At 41.5% G+C, this 10,187-nt stretch overlaps 1 protein-coding gene and 1 non-coding gene across 9 annotated transcripts in view; one reads left to right on the top strand and one right to left on the bottom strand.

The window, feature by feature from the left end:
- Positions 1 to 5,396: 5,396 nt before the first annotated feature.
- On the bottom strand, positions 5,397 to 5,499 carry LOC125108100 (U6 spliceosomal RNA). The gene has a single exon (XR_007129787.1). It is a non-coding gene; the product is annotated as a U6 spliceosomal RNA (small nuclear RNA).
- A 1,872-nt stretch (positions 5,500 to 7,371) lies between these two features.
- Positions 7,372 to 10,187, top strand: part of ERC1 (ELKS/RAB6-interacting/CAST family member 1) — a 559,355-nt gene continuing 556,539 nt past the window's right edge. For 4 of the 8 annotated variants that reach the window (XM_047740148.1, XM_047740154.1, XM_047740153.1 and 1 more), the window contains exon 1: positions 7,373 to 7,630. The gene's annotated coding sequence lies outside the window, so the exon portion shown is untranslated. Of the gene's footprint in view, positions 7,631 to 10,187 lie in introns of all 8 variants that reach the window. The other 4 variants (XM_047740147.1, XM_047740146.1, XM_047740145.1 and 1 more) reach the window with 2 other exon arrangements.

Genomic DNA, 10,187 nt, shown 5'->3' with positions numbered 1-10,187 from the left:
GGTCCTGGGATCGAGTCCCCATCAGGCTTCTTGCTCAGAGGGGAGCCTGTGTCTCCCTTTCCCTCTGCACCCCGGTTGTGCTCTCTCTCTCTCTCAAATAAATAAAATCTTAAAAAAAATTCCACTTTCCACAAAATATGAGAACTTAATTTGGCCAATTTCTTTGCCATTTGATAAGGGTCACCTTTTCACCAGTTTTCAGCAACATGCTCATTTCTGTTTGAGAGCTCACCAGAATCACCTTTGATACCCATTTTTGTACCAACAGTCTCTCTTCAAGGCATGCTAGGCTTTTTCTAACATGCACCTCTAGGCTCTTGCAGCCTTTAATCATAATCCAATTCCAAAGCTACTTCTACATCTTTTTAGGTATTTGTTGCAGGTAACATCTCACTTCTCAGTATCAAAATCTGTATTAGTTTGGGAGGGATACATTAACAAAATATCATGGGTTAAACAACAAAAATTTATTTCTCACAGTTCTGGAGGCTGGGTATCCAAGATCAAGGTGTCTGCAGGTTTGGCCAGTTTGCAAATGGCCATCTTCAGGTTGTGTCTTCATGTGACCTTTTCTCTGTGCATATTCCCCAAGTGTCTCTTCCTTTTCCTACACGGACACCAGTCCCATTGGGTTAGGGTTCCACTCTTACAACCTCATTTACACTTAATTACCTTTTTGAAGGCCTCTCTCCAAGTATGTTGAAGGTTTGGGAAAGGGTGAGGAACTTTGAAGAGACACAATTCAGTCCCAACTAGTGTACTTGAAGTATAAGAGATAATTTTTTTTTATTGTGGTAAAATATATACAACATAAAAGTTACCTTTTTTTTTTTTTAAAGACTTTATTTATTTATTTGACAGACAGAGATCACAAGTAGGCAGAGAGGCAGACAGATAGAGAGAGAGGGGGAAGCAGGCTCCCTGCAGAGCACAGAGCCTGATGTGGGGCTCGATCCCAGGACACTGGGACCATGACCTGAGCCGAAGGCAGAGGCTTTAACCCACTGAGCCACCCAGGTGCCCCTAAAAGTTACCATTTTTAAATGTACAGTTGTATGGCATTAAGGGCATGCACACTGATATACAATCATGACCACGATCATCTCCAGAACTTCAGCTTCCCAAACTGAAGTTTGGGAAGTACTAAACACTAACTCTGTATTCTCCCTCCCTCAACCCCCTTTTACTTTCTGACTCTATGAATTTGACTACTCTAGTTATCTCATATAGATGGAATCGTACAATATACAGTCCTTCTGTGACTGGGTTATTTCACTTGGCTTCATGTCTCCAAGATTCATTCATGTTGTAACATTTGTCAGGATTTCCTTCCTTTTTAAGGCTAAATAATACAAAAGTTTTCCATTTTGGTGAAGTCCCGTTTCCCTACTTTTTTTTCTTTTGTCACTTGTATGTTTGGTTTCATAGCTAAAAAGCTATAACCGAAGGTCACACAGATTTATACCTATGTTTTTTCTCTAAGAGTATTATAATTTTAACTAATTATATTTAGGTCTATGGTTCATTTTGAATTAATTTTTGTAAATGTGAGTAGGGGTCCAGTTTCATTCTTTTGCATTTGGATATACAATTGTTACAGCATCCTTTGTTAAAAAGATTATTCTTGGGGGGTCTGGGTGGCTCAGTCAGTTAAGTGGCTGCCTTCAGCTCGGGTCATGATCTCCAGGTCTTGGGATCGAGCCCCACGGCGGGCTCCCAGCTCAGTGGGGAGTCTGCTTCTCTCTCTGTCTCTGCCCCTCTCCCTGCTTATGCTTTCTCTCTCAAATGAATAAATAAAATCTTAAAAAAAAGACTGTTCTTTTTGTATTGAATTACCTTGACATTCTTGTTGAAAATTAATTGTCCATAAATGTATGGGTTATTTCTGAACACTTAAGTCCTTTTCAGTGATAGATATGTTTATTACCTTTCCAGTACTACACTATCTAGATCACTGTAGCTTTGTAGTCAGTTCTGAAATCAAGAAGAATGGGTTTTCCTTTTATTCTTTTTAAGGATTATTTTGGCTATCCCGTGTCCCTTACACTTCCATTTGAGGGACACGACTTGTCAATTTTTGAAAAAAAAAAAAAAAGGTAGCTGAGATTTTAATAGGATTGCATAGAATCTGCAGAAAAAACAGGGGCAAAATATTGCCATTATAACACTATTAAGTCTTCTGCTACCATTTCTTGACGAACTACCTAGATCGATGATGACTTAGCTTACTTATAAACCTTGTATGTTGTGTCTTCCTACCCTCTCAGTTTAGACTAACAATTACTCGCTCCTCCATTAGTTACTCTTCCTACTTCGAACAATACATTTTAATAACCAGAAAAGTTCTGCCAATAATAAACATAATCTCTTCAATGCTTTTAGCTTTATTCCTACCTTTTTGCCTCCGTATGTTCCATGTCTTAAACTATCTACTGTATTTTTTCCTTTATATTGCCAATGGTATAAATTTACAAACTATGCTTTAATGATAGCAAGATTATTTATAATTTATTAATATGTTGGGTCTAAAAGTTGAACACCAGAAAACAGCATATTCTAAGCTTTCTATCACAGTAATTATTCAGTTGAATTCTTTGTTTTTTGGATTTCTCTTTGAGAGCTCCTCTCTTTCCATTCCAGTCTAGTCTGGAGTTCTTGGGACCTCCCTGAATTAGATCCAGTAATCCTTGAATATGATATTGTCAAATGACCTATTTTCTATCTCATTTTGCTTAATGACGTCTTCAAGGAACTCTATTTAAAAAGGGTTTTTGAGGGGCGCCCGGTGGCTCAGTGGGTTAAGCCGCTGCCTTCGGCTCAGGTCATGATCCCAGGTCCTGGGTTCAAGCCCCATATCGGGCTTTCTGCTCAGCAGGGAGCCTGCTTCCTCCTCTCTCTCTGCCTGCCTCTCTGCCTACTTGTGATTTCTCTCTGTCAAATAAATAAATAAAATCTTTAAAAAAAAATAAAATAAAAAGGGTTTTTGAGGGACGCCTGTGTGGCTCAGTCTGTTAAGTTTCTTCCTTTGGTTCAGATCATGATCTCAGGGTCCCCCAGGATTAATTTTTTTTTTTAATTTAAAAAAAATTTTTTTTTTAAAAGATATTATTTATTTATTTGACAGAGAGATCACAAGCAGGCAGAGAGGCAGGCAGAGAGAGAGGAGGAAGCAGGCTCCCTGCTGAGCAGAGAGCCCGATGCGGGGCTTGATCCCAGGACTCCGAGACCATGACCTGAGCCGAAGGCAGCGGCTTAACCCACTGAGCCACCCAGGCGCCCCTCTTTTTTTTTTAATTTTTTTTAAAAGATATTATTTATTTATTTGACAGAGAGATCACAAGCAGGCAGAGAGGCAGGCAGAGAGAGAGGAGGACCCCAGGATTAATTTTAATCCCATTAAACCCCCCCAAAGACTCCCACTTAGCCGGGAGTCTGCTTTTCCCTCTCCCTCTGCTGCTCCCCCTGTTTGTGCTCCCTCTCTCTGTTCCTCTCTTTGTGAAATAAATAAATAAAATCATAAAAAAAAAAGAGTATGTGGGAGTTTACCTTTATGAATCTCTGCAGACCCGAAAATGTCTTCATCCTGCTCTTTACTTGATGATAATTTAGCTAGGAGTGGAATTTTTTAAAAATTGATTTTTTCCCCCTTAGGTTGTGAGGTTCAAGAAGTATTTCCCTAAGAAACTTGAAACTCTTTGTTATCTTCTTATATTTAGAGTTGCTGGTAAGAGTTCTAATGTCAGCTTGTTTTGGGGTCACTTATGTTTTTTTCCCCCTTTGGAAATTAAAGATCTCTTGTTTTTGCAGTTCTAACATTTTTACAAGGTTGTTTTTGCTCTGCGTGAGTAGACACTTTAAGCTCTGTGAAATTTTCTTCCATTATTTTTGAGTAATTTTCCATTCTTTATTTACTTTTTTTCTTTCTCTTGTAATATTAGTCCTATTGGATTGATTCTTTCTCATATATTTTCTCTTGCAATTTCCATTTCTTTGTGTTCTTTTTTTTTAAGTTTATTTATTTATTAGATCAAGAGTCATGTACTCTCCTGAGGTAGCTAGGTGCCCTCTATTTCTTCTATTTGTAAAAAATTCATTCACTTTCTCTCTTAACACATCAAATGAATTTATAATTTTGGCAATTTCTTTTTTCTTTTTTTAAAAAGAGTTTATTTATTTGTTTGAGAGAGAGAGTGCGCTCACAAGCTGGGGAGGGGGAGAGACAGAGGGAGAAGCAGACTCCCTGCTGAGCAGGGAGCCTTTATTCCAGGATTCTGGGATCTTGACCTGAGCCAAAGGCAGGTGCTTAACCAACTAAGCCAGCCAGGCACACCTAATTTTGGCAATTTCTTATTTATGGTTTCAAGACTTACTTTTTATTCTTGGATTGTTATTTCACCTAAGTATACTATGTATGTTATTCTTGTTTCATAAGTGTAATAAAAAGTCCATGAGCATACTAATTATTATTTTTGAAGTTCTCTGAAGTTTCTCTATTTCCTGTATGGCCACATTTTCTGTTTATCTTTATCCCCTCCCCCTAAATTGGAGACTTCTTTTAAGTAGCTATTAATCTAATCCTTGGTTGTCTGTTCATGTTTAAGATGAAGTAATTGGAATGCTGATTAGGAATCTTGTGAATTTGGGAGGGTCTTGCCAACTTGCACAACTTCACTCAAGGGTGAGTGGGTAGAAAACCAGCTATTGTGCCAGAATGAAGACTGTTTCATTCTTAGTCATTATATACTCAACCAGCAGCCCAACTCCTCCCCAGAGATTATGAGAACGCTTGATTTTTAGCCTGGGATAAATGCTTACATACTGTAGGCATAAGGAAGGGTTCTTCTGTTCTGTATCAAGGTCTTTATTTCATCTCCCTGTTGGCCTCAGAACCCCCTGCACCTACTCCACATTATGGTTTCTTTCATTTTGTTTAGTCAGACTGCACTCACTTGGGGTGTAAATTTAAAAATATATATATGTGTTTTGGTGGTCTTCCCATTTTCTATTATGAATGGGTTTTGTATCATTTTAAAAATTCCTTTATTAGCATTTTAATGGGTCTCAGGAAAAAGAGGTAATGCATGCCTGTGCTTAGTTAGCTAGCTTTTTTAAAATTTATTTTTAATTTATTTTTATTACTATTATTTTAAAAGATTTTGAGAGGGAATGAGAGAGAGAGAGAGAGAGAGCGTGAGCACGCAAGAGCAGGGGGAAGGAGAAGCAGAGTCCCTTCTGAGCAGAGACCCCAATATGGGGCTTGATCCTAGGACCCTGGGATCATGACCTGAGCTGAAGGCAGATGCTTAACTGACTGAGCCACCCAGGTAACCCCTAGTTTTCTTTTTTTTTTTTTTTGTAATTGAAGTATAGTTGACAACCAATGTTACATTAGTTTGAAAATTATGGAATGCTTCATTAGTTTGTGTGTCATCTTTGCACAGGATCTACACTGATCTTCTATCATTCCAATTTTAATATATGTGCTACCCAAGGGTGCACTCAGCTGCCTTAACGAAAAAATATAAAGCGTAAGTTAAAACAAAACAAAACAAAACAAAACAAAACGTCTGGGGCAGAGTAGGAAATAAGAAAAAATGACCAGTGGAAGGGCAGAAAACCAAAAAATAACCCCCCCAAACACAAAAAAACAAACCACCACAATTCTCAGTCTGTGATATTGATAGTACCCTGTGTATGTATAATCTAGTGCTTAACATAGTAACTCTCCAGATCCACATATTTTCGCGACATAGCGGATCTCAGACATCGAGTTCACACTCCATTTTACAGTTAAGAAAAGTAGAACCCAGAAATAAAGTGATTTTCCCAAGGTCATTCAAGTAGAGCGTGGCAGAATGGAAACTAGGATAGGACTCCCACTTTTTTTTTAAACCTCCCACACTGCTGGGGAGTAACAGGATGAGCAGATCAGCAATTAGAAGAGAAAGATCTTGAAAAACAGTCGAAGAAGGATGGCTTTTTTGGGGGGGGTAAAAAGCCAGATGTCTAAAAAAATGAAGTATTTTAGGATGCTTCTTTGGCAGCTCTACAATCTTCTTTGGCAGCACAGTCCAACAATTGGTAGGCATATGTTGAATGTACTGAAGGGGGCGACGGTACAGCAGGACGGGAAACTGCAATAATCCAAGTGCGTGGTGATCTAGAAGGGAGCAGAGTCTGGGCAGGATGTCACTGTAGAATTTGGTGAATGAATGAATGTGACTACTGAGGACAGACGGGAAAATGTTAGTGGGATTATGAAGGAGTGTAAATTGGTTAATTGTGGTGGAGAATAAGGAGGGGTAAAATATGAGTCAACCCCTTTTAAGGGCATTTTAAATTATCTGATCCAACCTAAAAGACTGGGGCGAATATATATCACATCACTCCTAATTTCTTGATTAGGATAGTTTACCTACATTCGTAAATTAATGGATGTAGCTGCCCTCTTTGCATGACTCCAACAAAAGAAAAGCTGAGTGCAATTCAGTACAAGAAAATTGGGTTTCCTGAAATAAGGTACCATTTGCTTAGTAGACTCGCCTAGCTGCTGTGAAGACCAACTAAGACAACGTAGCTCCTCATTTGGCACATCGCAAGAGCTGAATGTGCATCTTAAATTCCGCCCACGCTCTGCTCTCCCGCGAGGCTCCCACACAAAAACCACGTACACTGGCGTGGGTCTTCTGCGACGCCCAAGTTCTTTCCCTAAGGTCGAGTGCACAGCCCCGCGGCCACATTCGCAAAAACTAAGGGTGGGGGGAAAAAATCCAATTTCCCTCGGACAAAGGGTTTCCACCGCGGCCTCGGGAGCGCAGCCCGGAGTGTACACTGCTAGACCTACTCCCCTACAGCAGTGGCGATCCTGGGGCCTGTGTAACGGGCCCCGCCAAGGAGGGGGTGGGGCGACTCTAAGGTTTGGGAAAGCGACGATTCCGCTCTTCGGGCCTGGCCGGTCCACTTCCTACGGCAAGCAGAAGGAGACAAACGCCGACTTGCCTCGCTCCCACCTACCGCTTCTTCCCGGAGCCGGCTCCGGCTCTCCCTTCCCGTGGCCGCAGGGGCCGCGCGTGGGGGGTGTGGACGCCCCGCGCCCGTTGCTCTGCTTGGGCGCGCAATCCCCGCCGGAACCTTGAGTCACCCCACTCCCAGCCTCTGACCCGCCTTCCTCTGGAAAGCGCCGGGAGGACTGTGGGCTGCCAAGTCGCACTCCCTGGAGGGTGCGGGAAGGATAGGTGGCAGGGTCGGGAGGAGGCGGAGCTCGCGGTGTTTCGCGGCCCGGGGCGGGGCTAGGTGTCTCGCGCAGGGGGCGGGGCGCAGTGACGTCGGCGGGCGCTGGGGCCGTACTGTGGCTGTGGTGGCGGCGGCGGCGGCGGCAGCGGCGGTAGTGGCGGCGGCGGTGGCGGCGTCTGGGCGGCAGCAGCAGCAACAGCGGCAGCCCTGAGGAGGGTGAGACGGCCGCCGTGGCGGCAGCTCGGAAGTCGGGCGGGACGGAGAGCTTGCCGCCTGCCGCTGGCGCTGAGGCTTTTTTTTTTTTTTTTTTTTTTTTTTGCCTTTTCTTAGCTAGCTTCTTCCTCACGGCCCTGGCTAGGGCTGGGCAGCGCGCCCCCGGGGAGGGGCGGAGCTGTAGGTGAGGCTTCAGAACCCCCTCCCCCTCTTCTCCCTACGGGGGGGGGGGATGGGAAAGTCCGGGGAGGGGCGGACCCCACCCCACCCCACCCCACTCCACCCCACCCCAGCCCCCCGCGGGCTCCACCCCACCGAGCTCCAGGATTGGGCGGGAGCTGAGGCGATAGATGTGGGGAGCCCGAGGTGGGAGATGGGAGGTAGGGGTTCTGGGCGTTTGGAGAGCTGCGGAGGGTTTGAAGCGTGATGTTGCGGGCGAGGTAGTGGCGAGATGGAGAAATTGGGGAGCCATGAGGAGGTTGGGGTGCGGTCAGGGTAGACCTGTGTGTTTAGGCGACTGATGTAAAATGTGGAAAGAGGTGAGGATTTTTTTCCTTTTGTGAAATGGTAAGCTAGGAGGTGAAGGGTTGTATTTCAAAAGGAAGATGAGCTGTGGATGTTGCCTTTGAGACAGTTGGAGAAGCTATGGCACTAGGTCTCACATTTCTACTTTAGGGTTTGGTTATTATTATTTTCCCTCCTGGCGAGATGAGTCAGGAGGGAAGAGAATCCCTCTGCTTTTGGCGCAGGTGGGTACATTGTGAGGGTGGCTGGGTTTAAAGTTTTACACCGTTCAAGAAGAGTGAGATCTTGGATTAAGACAACTTCATTCTGGCAGCAGCAAAAGGGAATAGGTCCCATTACACCTAGTTCTTTAAAGGTGTTACCGTCCAGTCTTTTTTCTGTGCCTGAAAGATCTCTTTATGTCACCTCACTTACAAGCTTTATCCTGTCCCCTTAAGAGAAGGCCTGAAAATCAGGTGGTTGCTTTGGAAGATACATTTCTGAGTAATAGTTGCAGGTGGTTGTGGTTGACTGCTTTGGATGGATGATTTGAACAGTTCTGTTGGAGCTAATTATATGAAAAATACTTAAATGTTTTAAAGCACAGCTGTCTTTTACAGTCGTTTTTCAACAGACCTTGACATTTAAACATTTTGTGTTCAACACAATTATTGGGGATTATTTTTATTTCTCAGTTGCAGATGTTGTTATTAGACAGTTTAAAAATGAAGTGTAATAATCTTTTTTTTTTTTTTTTTCGGGAGGTCCCTCAATTTCTGAGAAATGTTCTTGGAGTCTAGTGCTTTTAAAATGCTCTTTAATAACATTTTGGGGACATGTATCTCAGTTGATAGGTAGATACATGTTACTAACAGTAAACAGTGTTCAGTGTTCTTCACATCAATGTTTCACAACTTTATTCATTAAATCAGAATCTTTTCTCGATTCCTGCTCCCTATTAGATTACAGTATTCACTGACCTTACCTATCAATTAGTGTCATTTAAGCTGTTTCTTGCTCAGAAAACAGGTCCTGTGATGGACATGTATTATGTAATGGATGGAAGTAGGCATGACTCTCAATAATTTATTTGTGGAGGAAGAGAAACCGTCATGAAGTGGAATTTAAGCAGTGACTTTCCCAAGGCTTACTCAATTTATTTGGGAACAGAGCCAGAGAAGTGCTTTCCTGTAACCCAAGAGAGAAATATACAGATGTGAGTGTCAGTAGTTGCGGATCATTGCCTTTTTTAACATGCTTAATTAATGAGCAAACTATGATCTTCTAGAAATACTTCGGCTTCAGACTTATAGGCAACAGATGATACAATAGCTATAAAGTGAGAGTGTCCAATATGTAATTCTAAAAGATTCAGTTAAATGTATTCAAACAAGTCAAATTAGAAGTTGGTAAATGAATACTTTTGATTTGGATTAGTTACTTAGAAGGAAAAATGAAAATTCACATATCTAGTTTTGGCTTTTAAATTATACTTTAACTGGGTGTGAATGAGGACAAATGTGAACTAAGCTACTGGGTGAAACTGTGTATATATTGCTAAAATTACGTTTGTATGGCTGACAGTGGGATGTGCTTCTTTGTGAGAATGAAGTCATGGGATTTGGGGGAAAGTATCAGGTAGAAGTGGCCTGTTTCTCTTTAGAATTTCTTGTGCCTAAAAAAAAAAAAATACTACATTTTATTTTTCAAGAAAGGTCGCTTGCTAGTCTTTATTGTGATGTTCTTGTTGAATTTACTGAGCTCTCCCCTCCTCGCCATTACTAAAGTCAGGTAAGTATGTCAGTTTGTTAATTCAACATTAGTACTGGAAGCAAGATAAAAGTGAAGGTTCTTACAGCAACAACTGCTCTTCTGTTCTAGGTTTATGCTTTTAGAAGTAGTAGCAGATTGTTAAATGTGCGTTTACACATATCAAAACTTCAATGGAAGACCAGGGAATTAAGTATTTATATATAATAGTATATATATATGTATATATATATATATATGTAGTATATATATATAAATAGTATATTTATATATATAGTAAAATAATAAGTACATTCTTTATCAATTTTCAGACAAATGTAATGAAGTAAACAGCATACAGGTTATATAGAATATAATTTATTTCTATAGCTCTTCAGTATCTGAGCCTTGGGGGCACTGATTCATTCAATGGTTATTTATTGAGTATTGTTCTGGGTACTTTTTTAGCCATTGGGGATACAGTAGTG

This window comes from Lutra lutra, chromosome 8 (genome assembly GCF_902655055.1).
Source record: "Lutra lutra chromosome 8, mLutLut1.2, whole genome shotgun sequence".
In the NCBI taxonomy this organism is placed as follows: domain Eukaryota; kingdom Metazoa; phylum Chordata; class Mammalia; order Carnivora; family Mustelidae; genus Lutra; species Lutra lutra.
Note: the sequence above shows the minus strand (reverse complement) of the source record. Positions and strands in the feature narration are given on the sequence as shown.